Source organism: Schistocerca cancellata, chromosome 1 (assembly GCF_023864275.1).
Source record: "Schistocerca cancellata isolate TAMUIC-IGC-003103 chromosome 1, iqSchCanc2.1, whole genome shotgun sequence".
NCBI lineage: Eukaryota > Metazoa > Arthropoda > Insecta > Orthoptera > Acrididae > Schistocerca > Schistocerca cancellata.
The window spans coordinates 603,419,126-603,433,302 of record NC_064626.1 but is presented as its reverse complement, the minus strand read 5'-3'; positions in this window follow the sequence as shown (position 1 = coordinate 603,433,302).

Here is a 14,177-nt window from a genome sequence, read left to right as displayed (position 1 = left end):
TTCATACCTCTGAGAGCTCTGTGTGTTTGCAGGCGCTTACACAGTAGCTTCTCCTGAATCTTTGCTAGGGTGTTTATTAGGCATATTGGCCTGTAAGTCTTTGGATCTGAAGGATCCCTGTCCGCTGATTTCTTAATAATGACTGCTTTGGAGGTTTTCCATACTGTAGGTACCCTGCCCAGCCGTAAGGCATCGTTCAGTAACGTTGTTAGGAACGGGGTGATCTGCGGTGCTAGTTTTTTCAGTGTTTCCGAGTGGATACCATCTGGTCCAGGTGCTTTTTTGTTTTTGAGCTCTGAGATTGCTAGCGCAACCTCTTCTTGCGCAAAAGGACAGGTGACAGTTGCAGTGTTATATGGTGTGTGTAGGTTTTCTCTTAGTGTTGCATGATATTGTGTGTCTGTATCGATAACGTCGTCAGGGAGCAGTTTATACAGCAGAAACTCCGCTGTATTCCTCCATCCCCTCGTCATCGTGCCGTCATCCTGCCTTAGCGTTCCCAGAACTAGTGGGGTTTTTATCTTCTCTGTCAGTATTTTGTATGGTTCCCCCCATATATTTTGCTCTGTTTGTGTTGTTACAAATAGCTCCCACTGTTGTCTACGCGTGTTGTATAGGGTCTGTCTGTATAAGTCTTGTGCATGCCTATATGCTTCAAGTCTTATTCGCCGGTCCCTATCTGCTATCGCCCTTTGATATAATTTTCGTTTGCGTCTTGCGTCTTGTTTGAGTCTCGTAAGTTCGTTGGTCCATGGTACTGGTGAGCAATTTGTGTTCTTTGCTGTCGGTATTGATGTGTTTTTTGCATGTTGTACCACCTGTGTTAACTTGTGTGCTCTATAATCGATACTTCCATTGATGTTTTGTAGATCGTGACGTTGGATAATTTCCGTTAATTTGTTCCAGTCTGCTTTGTGCAACAGCAAGTGTCTGGTGTGTGATTTGGTCATTGTGTTCTGAGTGTGAGTTAGTGTGTATGTTATGACATTATGATCTCTACTGGTTATGTTGTCGTGTACAGTCCAGTTTGTTACGTATGCCATGGCTGCATTATTTGCTAGCGTGAAGTCGATATTACTGCTCGTACCATCGAACCCTGCATATGTTGGTATGGGTCCTTCTGTATTCATTACATGTAATTGTGTTTCTTGTATTAGATCGGTGATTATGCGTCCTCTGTCATCTGTTCTGTCTGAGTTCCAGAGGGTCGATCTGGAATTAATGTCAGCACTTATCACTAATTTTTTGCCTCTGGCATACATTACTAGATCTCTGATGTAGTCTGCATACGGCTGTATTTGATGGCTGTATTGGGCGTACATGGATGCAATAACCCATGTGACGTTCCCGTTAGTTATCTCTATGGTAACCAAGTGTTGATTGCATAACTGTGTTACCTTAACTATGTTATAAGTTCTATTTAAAATTACTATTGCAGCCTTACAGTCATTGCTGCCTGTTATTGTGGTAGCATGTTTTGGTAGACATATTAGTTGCCCGTTTCTGTTATAGGGTTCTTGTAAGCACATGATGTCTGCCTGCAGGTCTAGTGCTATTTTAGGGATTTCCGCGCTGACTGTCGTACTGTTTTTTGTATTATGTTGTAAGATATTCATTTTTTGTCTATGTGTTCTGGGTGTTTTACGTGTACAAAACATTTACTGCCAGTCTGTGAGTAATCAAAATATGTTCGTCCGTGTGCTCTTACATGATCTATATATATTTTGTCCAAGTCGAAAGATTCTGACCTGCGCAGGCAGACCTGGAGCATGAGATCAAGCAGCGGCTCTGCTGATGTAGGAATATTTTCTGTCTTTAGGATGATTCTGTCTGTTTGCTCAGTTACTGGAAAACAGAGAGAATCTCCCTTTGGATGGCACGATCTAAGTAGCATCCACTGCGCTGTCTGCAGTATCTCTTTTTTCTCTAGCCTACTTAAAAGTAAGTTACGTTCTAAATTATCATAATTAGGTGCAGCTGGCCTGCTGTTGGTGCTGGTTTCTGTTGCGGTCTCTGAGGTAGTACTGGACGGATTGTGGCTTGGTGTTGGCCGCTGATTGGGGGACATTTTAAGACCTCTTTGGGATGTCACACGGTTACTTTCCGTTTTGTCACACGCCTCTTCAATGCTGTTTGCCATCACACGTTTTTCACTGATGTTGGTGGTGCTTGCTGGCGTGGTGTCGGCGATGGTGGTGATTTGTATGGGACTGACTGTATGTGTTATGTTGTCTTTGTTTGTGTTTGGAGTGGAGGTTGTTGCTAGACGCACGTTGACATCGTTGCAAATGTCACATGTCTCTCCCTCAGATTTGTCCTCATCTAATTGGTCTACTTTTATAAGTCTGGGTCCAGTAGTTTTGAGTTTTGTATTGGTCTGCAGCCTGAGTGTTTCGATGTGTTTTGATTCAGGGACTGCATGCCTGTTTGTTCCTTGTTCCTTTTTCCCGGGGTGAAGAGTGCCTCCCGAGACAAATTTGACTGGTTTGATGTACTGTTCACATTTACGTGTGTCGTAGGGTTTTCCATGTGATGATGATTCTAGTTTGTGTTCATCCTGTGTATGTGTGGTGTGATGTACTTCTGCTGGGAGAAATTGTGAGAGCGTATGTCGGTTTTGTTTGTACATTTTCTTGTGCACAATATATGTAAGTTCATCTTCCAACTCATCTATCCTCTGCATTAATGTTATTTGGAAGTTTATCTAGTGGTGTAATTGTCTTTTAATTTGCTTTGCCACCTCGTAGTGGATGGAACCACAGATTGTCATGTCATCTATATATTCTATCGTATTAATGCAGCTATCCTGTAACGTCGTTGAGTGTGTTAGGGGCGGGATGGGTTCACTATCGACGTAATTCTCCGGCAGAAGATTCATTTGTCTTCTCCAGGAAATTGCTCTTTGGTAGCTTCTCTGTATTGTTGACGGTGATTTGTATTTATGTGTTTTGGGTGATTGGCTTTGGGCGTTCGTGTTTCTTGCGTGTGTGCTGATTTTAGCTGCCATAGTCTATACTGTCCAGGAGCCGTTCATGCAGCTGTTTATAGGTCTGACAATCACCTCCTTTTGTTTTATTGCAGACGCGGCCTCTGAATTTGCAGGACCGTAGCCCAGCTTCATGGAGACGGTTGCGAATGGTCCTCGCCGATACCCCAGGAGCAACAGTGTCCCTAATTTGCTGGGAAGTGGCGGTGCGGTCCCCTACGGCACTGCGTAGGATCCTACGGTCTTGGCGTGCATCCGTGCGTCGCTGCGGTCCGGTCCCAGGTCGACGGGCACGTGCACCTTCCGCCGACCACTGGCGACAACATCGATGGACTGTGGAGACCTCACGCCCCACATGTTGAGCAATTCGGCGGTACGTCCACCCGGCCTCCCGCATGCCCACTATACGCCCTCGCTCAAAGTCCGTCAACTGCACATACGGTTCACGTCCACGCTGTCGCGGCATGCTACCAGTGTTAAAGACAGCGATGGAGCTCCGTATGCCACGGCAAACTGGCTGACACTGACGGCAGCGGTGCACAAATGCTGCGTAGCTAGCGCCATTCGACGGCCAACACCGCGGTTCCTCGTGTGTCCGCTGTGCCGTGCGTGTGATCATTGCTTGTACAGCCCTCTCGCAGTGTCCGGAGCAAGTATGGTGGGTCTGACACACCGGTATCAATGTGTTCTTTTTTCAATTTCCAGGAGTGTAATTCTCCACGCCATGTAATCAGCTCGCTAACAGGCGGCCAAACAGGTGAACAGAATTAAGTCATGCCCTCAGTGCTCTTCACGGCACAAACACTAAGACTGTCCCTCCCAACAAGCACAGTGTTAGGCTTGTGGCAAGAAAGGACATGCACAATCTGTATGTTTGCAACAGAACAAACGTAAGAATTCGGCCCCTGCACAAAAATCTAGTCACAAGGCCCACGGTATCAATGCAGTGATTTCAAAGCCTGCTGCAGGCATTAGCAAAATAATGTGCACCAGTTTCTTCTGTGCTATGCCAGTCCAAGAAACTTTTTGTTCATTTGCTTCTTTTTGGAAAATGCGTGAAATTTCATTTGCACATGGGTGGCTCAGTTACATTGCTGAATCGTAACACATATGAAATGTTAGGCTCCCCACACCATTCTAAAACTAGCTGTACTTGATGGCTTTATAACTGACAAGACATTCCTGTTCTCAGAACATGTACTTTGCCTGCTGTAGTGGACTGACCCGACAGCCAATCCACTATGACTTGTAGCCGAATAGCACGCGTTTAAGCTCACGCAGACTGGCGTGAGGTCTGGAACAGATTAAAGGAGTTGAGTCTAATAAATAAAGTACGGAGTTGATGTAATACTTAACTTTAATCCATAATTGGAGAACATAGCTCTTGTTGATACATTATATAATCTCAATATAACTGGCCATGGCGCCTTGCTAGGTCGTAGCAAATGACGTAGCTGAAGGCTATGCTAACTATCGTCTCGGCAAATGAGAGCGTAATTTGTCAGTTCCATCTCTAGCAAAGTCGGCTGTACAACTGGGGCGAGTGCTAGGAAGTCTCTCTAGACCTGCCGTGTGGCGGCGCTCGGTCTGCAATCACTGACAGTAGCGACACGCGGGTCCGTCGTATACTAGCGGACCGCGGCCGATTTAAAGGCTACCACCTAGCAAGTTTGGTGTCTGGCGGTGACACCACACCTGCCATGTATTGCTCGCATATGCGAACTGTAACTTCCTCTGTGCTACAATCACACGATTGTGAGAACATATTTTTGATACATTCTTTTGATTTGTTTGGCTATAAAATTCAGGACAATTTGTTGTCAATGTCTGCATTCAGTGCAAAAGACAGATGTTAGGCAAGGCTAAGAATTTCGTTGTACACACTACTATGAAAGACAATGCTCAGCCGAAATTTTGGTAGGCCAGAACTGTTCCCATTGCTTTATGGAACAAAGTCGCTGCTGAACTTAAACAATTTCAAGATAGCGGCGCTATTGCGCCCATACAACCAAGTCAGCGGGCAAGTCCACTGGTTTTGCTCCCCAAACCTTTAGGTCGCATTCGCCTCTGTGTTGACTTTAAGTATACAGTCAACCCACAAACTACGATTGATACATATCCATTGCCACGCCCAGCTGAAGACAAGACATTCTACGAGCGCTACAGCAGCGACTTAGGAACCCTATTGTTTCACTTATGTTAGGAGTTGCATTTACTGAACAGCTTGCTTATGTCTGTCTGCCACCCATTGCTTGCGACACATCTGTATCTCACAAAGTTAAGTATTGTAATCATTTCCTTTGTAATATTCCTTTGTAATAAACTTTATTAATACGATTTGCTTGAATTGTTGTCTAGCAATCTGAGTAGGCAGGACACAACAGTTTATCGTCTCTTCGGCTAGTCTGCTCACATGCTCATTTAATATTATCATATCTTTGTGACCCCTTCCTCATATAAATTGAAATTATTACCACCCCTCCCTTTTTGGCCACAATAGTACTTCACTACTGCCAGATCAGTTTGCTTTGCTGCGTAATACTGGTTTTCGGCTAATCCACTCTAACAATTATCATACAAAACGTCCAGCCAGCTAAACTCTATAACCAGAGTGAGTCTAATAATTATATATTTCTTGAAAACTATAGCCAGGGCCTCAACACAGTTTCGGTATCGAAGAAATTCGTCCTCAATAGAGAGAAAACGATTGTCAGTGATCAACAGTTTCTTCAAATGAGATTGCCTCGTGCACATCTTTGAGTGTAGTGACCGCAGCACGTGGACTGGGATGTGCAGGCAGCGCCATGCAGAGCGGGGTGGGAGCAGCAGCCAATGACGAGGAATGTGGCAATTAAAGCGGCCGCCATATGTAACAAGTTCCCGACAGGTCCGCCTCAGCCTGCTGCCGGCCCACCAGCTACCCTGGTCGCCACAAACTGAGCTCCGACACCTCCAGAGGCGTACACGCTGCCTCAGTGTATTCGACAAAATAATTAGGCGTACGGCAATCTTTGGCATTCAGAACTTACTGACTGCCTCTGCCAACTAATGCATACAGTTCGTAAAAGATATCTAGAAAAATTTACTATATTTCTTTGGGTATAAATTGTCTCAGTTTCTTGAGACATAGGAATGGTTCTTTCACAATGATGTCATACAGAATGACCTACAGAAAACAGTCGGTTTTCAAACAAATAGTAGTATGTTGATATCTGAGGAAAAAAGAACAGAAAACACTAACATATATTTGATTTACATGGTCATTTACAAAAGATATGTCAGCAAACTGGCGACCACTCTGTCAAGTACAATTTTCATCTGTCAGTCAGACGTTACTCATAACTCAGACCAACAGGTGTTAGTCAGTCAAACCCACCTCTTCTTCAATGCCAGCTTTATACCGTATTAGACTTCGACATTGTCACCACAAATTTGTTGTTTTATGCGGACAAGTCCTGTGACAGCTATGGAATGTCACCGCAATGAGAATGGGGTGTCTAGGAAAAATGTGTTCTTCACATCTGCCATGGACGTATTTGAAGTGTGTGATTTGACACTATCATGTTGGAAATCCCCCCCCCCCCCCCAAACCATGGACCTTGCCGTTAGTGGGGAAGCTTACGTGCCTCAGCGATACAGATAGCCATACCGTAGGTGCAACCATAATGGAGGGGTATCTGTTGAGAGGACAGCCTAACGTGTGGTACCTGAAGAGGGGCAGCAGCGTTTTCAGTAGCTGCAGGGACAATGGTCTGGATGATTGACTGATCTGGCCTTGTAACACTAACCAAAATGGCCTTGCTGTGTTGGTACTGCGAATGGCTGAGAGCAAGGGAAAACTACAGCTGTAATTTTTCCCGAGGGCATGCAGCTTTACTGCATGTAATGATGATGACGTCCTCTTTGGTAAAATATTCCTTAAGTAAAATAGTTCCCCATTCGGATCTCTGGGCGGGGACTACTCAAGAGGACGTCTTTATCAGGAGAAAGAAAACTAGCGAACTATGGATCGGAGTGTGGAATGTCAGATCCCTTAATCGGGCAGCTAGGTTAGAAAATTTAAAAAGGAAAATGGATAGGTTAAAGTTAGATATAATGGAGTCAGGAGGAACAAGTCTTTTGGTCAGGTGAATACAGGGTTATAAATACAAAATCAAATAGGGGTAATGCAGGAGTAGGTTTAATAATGAGTAAATTTTTTTTTTTTTTTTTTTTTTTTTTTTTTGTCTTCAGTCCTGAGACTGGTTTGAGGCAGCTCTCCATGCTACTCTATCATGTGCAAGCTTCTTCATCTCCCAGTACTTACTGCAACCTACATACTTCTGAATCTGCTTAGTGTATTCATCTCTTGGTCTCCCTCTATGATTTTTACCCTCCACGCTGCCCTCCAATGCTAAATTTGTGATCCCTTGATGCCTCAGAACGTGTCTTACCAACCGGTCCCTTCTTCTTGTCAAGTTGTGCCACAAACTCCTCTTCTCCCCAATTCTATTCAATACCTCCTCTTTAGTTATGTGATCTACCCATCTTATCTTCAGTATTCTTCCGTAGCATCACATTTCGAAAGCTTCTATTCTCTTCTTGTCCAAACTATTTATCGTCCATGTTTCACTTCCATACATAGCGACACTCCATACAAACACTTTCACAAACGACTTCGTGACACTTACATCTATACTCGATGTCAACAAATTTCTCTTCTTCAGAAACGCTTTCCTTGCCATTGCCAGTCTACATTTTATATCCTCTCTTCTTCGACCATCATCAGTTATTTTGCTCCCCAAATAGCAAAACTCCTTTACTGCTTTAAGTGCCCCATTTCCTAATCTAATTCCCTCAGCATCACCCGACTTAATTTGACCTCGTTTTGCTTTTGTTGACGTTCATCGTATATCCTCATTTCAAGACACTGTCCATTCCGTTCAACTGCTCTTCCAAGTCCTTTGCTGTCTCTGACTGAATTACAATGTCATCGGCGAACCTCACAGTTTTTATTTCTTCTCCATGGATTTTAATACCTACTCCGAATTTTTCTTTTGTTTCCTTTACTGCTAGCTCAATATACAGATTGAATAACATCGGGAAGAGGCTACAATCCTGCCTCAGTCCCTTACCAACCGCTGCTTCCCTTTCATGCCCCTCGACTCTTATAACTGCTATCAGGTTTCTGTACGAATTGTAAATAGCCTTTCGCTCCCTGTATTTTACCCCTGCCACCATTAGAATAGGGGTATGGATAAGCTACTACAAACAGCATAGTGATCGCATTATTGTGGCCAAGACAGACGCGAAGCCCACGCCTACTACAGTAGTACGAGGTTGTATGCAAACTAGCTCTGCAGATGACGAAGAAGTTGATGAAATGTGTGACGAGATAAAAGAAATTATTCAGATGGTGAAGGGAGGAGAAAATTTAATAGTCATGGGTGACTGGAATTCGATAATAGGGAAAGGAAGAGAAGGAAAAGTAGTAGGTGAATATGGATTGGGCGTAAGAAATGAAAGAGGAAGCCGTCTGGTAGAATTTTGCACAGAGAATAACTTAATCACACCTAACACTTGGTTCTAGAATCATGAAGGAAGGCTGTATACATGAAAGAAGCCAGGAGATACTAGAAGGTATCGGATAGATTATATAATGGTAAGACAGAGATTTAGGAATCAGGTTTTAAATTTTGAGTCATTTCCAGGGGCAGATGAGGACTCTGACCACAATATAATGGTTGTGAACTGTAGATTAAAACTGAAGAAACTGCAAAATGGTTGGAATTTAAGGAGATGGTGTAACACCATAGCTCTAATGCTGTACGGATTTATTTTGCTTTTGTTTCATTTAATGTTACATCGTTCAGCTTCTGTAAATATGGTTGATTGAATCGATATCACAAAATTGTATACTCCTTTCTTTGTAAAAACTTTGAATGTCATGGTTTGATTCTATGCAACGTAATATATCTGTCATTTAAATTCTTTGTCTCAATTGGAGGGAGACAAAACTTACTGTATATATTTGGAATTTGGGTGAATAATTTTTTGTAGAAATACTAATATGCACAAATGTTCTGTTTTATTTAACGTGTTTGGTTGCTGTTATGTAAACTGCTGATCCTCACTTAGGGTTCTTAGTTATCTGTATGAAAAAGGTGTGGTAGTTCCCCTCATTCCCCTCGGGAACGGAACTGTGTAACGTACGCAAATTGTGGTTGGCTAGGTAGAAAAGGTGGAACCAAGAGTCAGTCAGGGACGAGCTACCAAACTGTGCACTGCCATGTAAAAGTTGTATATTGTGCTGGTTCTGAGACAGGCTTTTTCTGCCTCTTTCCAATGCCTTAGATGGATGGATAAATAGCTGGAACTATTCTGGAATTGGTATCCATCAACGCCACCAAGAAGGGACAGAGTCCAGCAATTCTGCCTACAAATCCATCTACCAACATAAAGTTGCCACCACATTGCTCAATCACTGTAACAGAATACTATAATAATGTACAGTGAAGGATCAGCTTATTGGATGTGTTAGTGTGCTCAAATATAAGGTAACTTATAACTGAATTCATGTACCTACCATGATTTTGCCCTATCACAACACCTCTCAGGTTCCTCTCCATTTAAACTATGATTACCGATTGTCCTAGTTTGTGAAAAAAATGATAGCCTCAGAACATTAAATAATGTTGTTTGATCTTTGGCAAGAAGGGAGTGTTCAGATTTACTGTGGATTTAGTGAAATTGTGGGAGGTAGTAAATGTAGTCTTGTGAAAGCCCCCCAGGGATGGAAACAGTCTAATTTAAAGTTTTGTGGAGTTTCAGAGTCTCCTATTTAATCATTTACTTGAAAGTAGAAAACTGTGGTAACAAAGGCAATTTGCAGTTTCCTTTAAAGATTAAAAGCTCTTAAAACTGAGGCTTATAAAGTGTTGCTTAGTTAATGATCATAATGCTGCCTGTAGTATATTGTAAAAAGTGAGTCCGTTTCTTGCAAATTTGTCAACATTATGTGTCACTGTAGTAAAAGTGGAAAACTGCAATAGTGGATAGTTATATATTCTTGTTTGCTAAGTGTTTGTATCTCTTGTGTATTGGAAGTGCATATTAATAGTATAACAGGATCCTCAGTTTGTCTATTGTGCTAATGCTAGGTAACAAGTAACGGGAAGACCACTATTTATGAAAACCATAATTTCTTTATTCAAAAGACAGTGAGAAGTAACCCATTAGTGTATTCCATTTAACTTTCATTCTAAATAGAATAGTATTTAGTTAAGGATATTTAAGCTGTGACCAGTTCATAAAAATGCAGTGAACTGCATTCATAATTTTATGTCAGCTACGAAAATATTTGAACAATAATACTGAACCTATGTCCAATTAATGATTCAGCAGTGAATAGTAATAATAACATTATAAAGACCATTCAGTTTGAATAAGCACTGAAAGTAATACTGTGTTTCGTTATTTGTTGTATTTATGCAAATAGTTTGTACAGCTCTAGCTGTTAGTTCCAACCTTAACGTTAACATACACAGGTGTCAGAGTTCATTGCACTCGCATGTGGTAAAATATAGGTTGTGTTATCCGTTAAAGTTACTCATACCTACTTTCATTAAAAAGAACATTAATCTTTCTCTTGCCTAATTAGGCTGGCGACCGTTTTCCATATTCTTTAAACAGTGTAGCTAGGTAAAACATTATTAATTACTGTTTGAATAATTACGTAATTCTGACTTTCACTTCCGATAAGCCACTTCCGTTAGGTACTACGCCGTCAATATAACAAAATTCCTCTCAGAGGGTAACACTGCTCTGCTTCTTCATACCATAATTACTGGAATAAGAGTAATTTCTTTATGCAAACTGCCTTAGGCTTTGAGGTTAAGGTATATTAGTAGGGACCTGGATAAACCAGAGGTTGTACAGAGTTTCAGGGAGAGCGTAAGGGAACTATTGACAGGAATGGGGGAAAGAAATACAGTAGAAGACGAATGGGTAGCTTTGAGGGATGCAGTAGTGAATGCAGCAGAGGATCAAGTAGGTAAAAAGGCGAGGGCTAGTAGAAATCCTTGGGTAACTGGCAATGGCAATGGCAAGGAAAGCGTTTCTGAAGAAGAGAAATTTGTTAACATCGAGTATAGATGTAAGTGTCACGAAGTCGTTTCTGAAAGTATTTGTATGGAGTTCGCCATGTATGGAAGTGAAACATGGACGATAAATAGTTTGGACAAGAAGAGAATAGAAGCTTTCGAAATGTGGTGCTACAGAAGAATGCTGAAGATAAGGTGGGTAGATCACATAAATAAAGAGGAGGTATTGAATAGAATTGGGGAGAAGAGGAGTTTGTGGCACAACTTGACAAGAAGAAGGGACTGGTTGGTAAGACACGTTCTGAGGCATCAAGGGATCACAAATTTAGCATTGGAGGGCAGCGTGGAGGGTAAAAATCATAGAGGGAGACCAAGAGATGAATACACTAAGCAGATTCAGAAGGATGTAGGCTGCAGCAAGTACTGGGAGATGAAGAAGCTTGCACAGGATAGAGCAGCATGGAGAGCTGCATCAAACCAGTCTCAGGACTGAAGACCACAACAACAACAAATTTATATTCTGTATAAATGTATAATCATAATCACATCTACTGTTTGAAGTGTAAAAAATTTACTTGAACACATAATGCTCAAAGATTCTTGACTAAAAATCGAAGACAGAGGATTGAAGGTTTTTGTGCAGTACGTAAAAGAAAAAAGAGTATGTTCATTAAAAAAATTGTAGGTGAAGGTCTAGATATTCATAAAGAAATTATTAATTAATTACATAAACCAGTGAGAAAAAATTTTAAAAGAAGAAATGTTGTTTCACTTGGGTAGATGTTTTACAGAAGGCTGATTTAGTCAAATTGGATTTGGGAAAATTAAAAGGAATTACAAAAATAAATAAAAGATATAAGTATTTATCAACTGTCATAGATGTTTTTTCAAAATCTATTTGGGCAATTCCAGTTCAAGATAAAACAGGTATGAACGAAATTGATTCTTTCGAAAAAATACGTAAAAATGGAAAACCTAGAAATTTACAAACAGATAATGGAAAGAATTTTATAATAAATATTTTCAAGAATGGAAGAAAAAATATAATATTAATCATTATCCAGCTTTTACAGAAGTAAAAACATCAGTTGTTGAAAGATTTAATACAACATTGAAGGAAAAGATGTGGAAGAGATTTAGGCTTCAAGGATATTATAAATAGGTTGGTTTAGTTTTGAAATAAGTTGAAGAATACAGTAACACAAAAATGAAACCAATAGAGGTGAATGAAAAAATTAGGAACCCACTACTAATGTGTCTAACGAAAAAGTGAAATTTAAAATAGGAGATAAGGTCAGACAGTAAACTTAAAGGATTTTTTGAAACAGAGTATACCGCCAGCTGGTCACCAAAAATTCTCGAAATCTAATCTAATCATATACAAATTGAAAGATTTGAGTGGTGAATAAGTAAAAGATAATTTTTTGTGAGCTTGAATTATACGAAACAAAATATCCAGATGTATATCTTGTTACAAATATTTTGAAAAAAAAAGGATATAAAGTATATGTTAAATGGTTGGTCTTTGATAATTCACATAATTGTATTGTATGGCGCTAGGGACCTAGAAACGATAGAGAGGCTTCATCCCCACCTCAGTGGTTCACAACCCCACAACAGGTTACAGCAGTCCACTCACCCCACTGCTGCCCCACACTGAACCTAGGGTTATTGTGCGGTTCGGCCCCCAGTAACGTCTCACACCAGACGAGTGTAACCCCAATGTTTCCATGGTAGAGTAATTCTGGTGTATGTGTATGTGGAGAATTGCCGACATAGTGTAACTGAGGTGAAATAAGGGGAGCCAGATCGCATTCGCACAGGCACATGGATGGAAAATCGCCTTAAAAGTCATCTACAGACTGGCCGGCACACTGGACCTCAACACTAATCCACTGGGCAGTTTCGTGCTAGGGACTGGTATGCCTTGCTACCCAGAAAGCAGTGTGTTAGACTGCATGGCTAACCGGTTGGCCATTTCAAATAATAGTTGGGTAGATAAAAGTAATGTAATTTTTTAAATGTTATCAAAAAATTTTCTATATAAATGGCCACACTAAGAATGAAAAAACTTAGGCTTTAATTTTTTCTAGCCTTACATGCAAATGACAATGAAGAAAATATAGTCTTTAAATTCATAAATCAATTAAGTGATGAAAGTATGAAATAGGCAGACAATCTCAGTCGAGAAAAAAAATTATACTGTTTATGAATACTTAAGAAACAGATTACTGGTACTTAAAACTATCCTAATTCAAGTCTGATGAAGATTTGTTATATCCTTAATCAATTGTTATTGTAAATAGTCATCCAAATACTAAAATAACTGAGTTGACAAATGGTCCTCAAATTGTCTTTTATTCTTTGTTATTAATTTAATAAGTTCGGGTTGTATTCAAGTGCCATCATTTCTTCACAGTTTGGATGTTTGTCTATAATTTCATATAACTCTTTTTGCAAATTTCTTCTTTGTGTTCTAATTACATAGTAAGATTAATCACATTCATCATCAAATAAGTTTAAAACAATAAACATATGTCTCAAATTAATATCTTGAGTTGGCATAACTACATGTGGTGGTATTCCTCTGATTATTTCTTCTTACTCATTTATTTGTTTTCTTAAGTTTTGAATCTGTTGTTTTTCTTCAGAACGCACATTGCCATTTTCATTTCAATTTGTAAATCTTCCATTAGATTTGTAAATTGTCAAATGTTTATTGTTATTTATATTCATCATGTTTTCTAATTGAAGATTAAACTTTTGCAGTCACCCAGTTTTGAAAATCTTCTGATAATCTCATTTTTGAAAGCATAATTAATTAATATAATTTGGGATTACTTATGAAACTAGTATCTGAATATAAGTGTACCTGCTGGTTGCACTTCAGTTCTTTAAATTTTTTAATATATTTACTTTTCATATTGTCCTTCAAGGCATCTCTCGAATTAACATATTCCAATACATCACAAACATATTTTGCTTTAAACCATGTTTTATCCACTTTATCAATTATTCTTCTTGATTGTTATAAACAGTCCTGTTGTTATTCTGGATAAATTCAAATAAATTCCTCATACACGATTCAGATGTAGATGTGCCTGAGACTA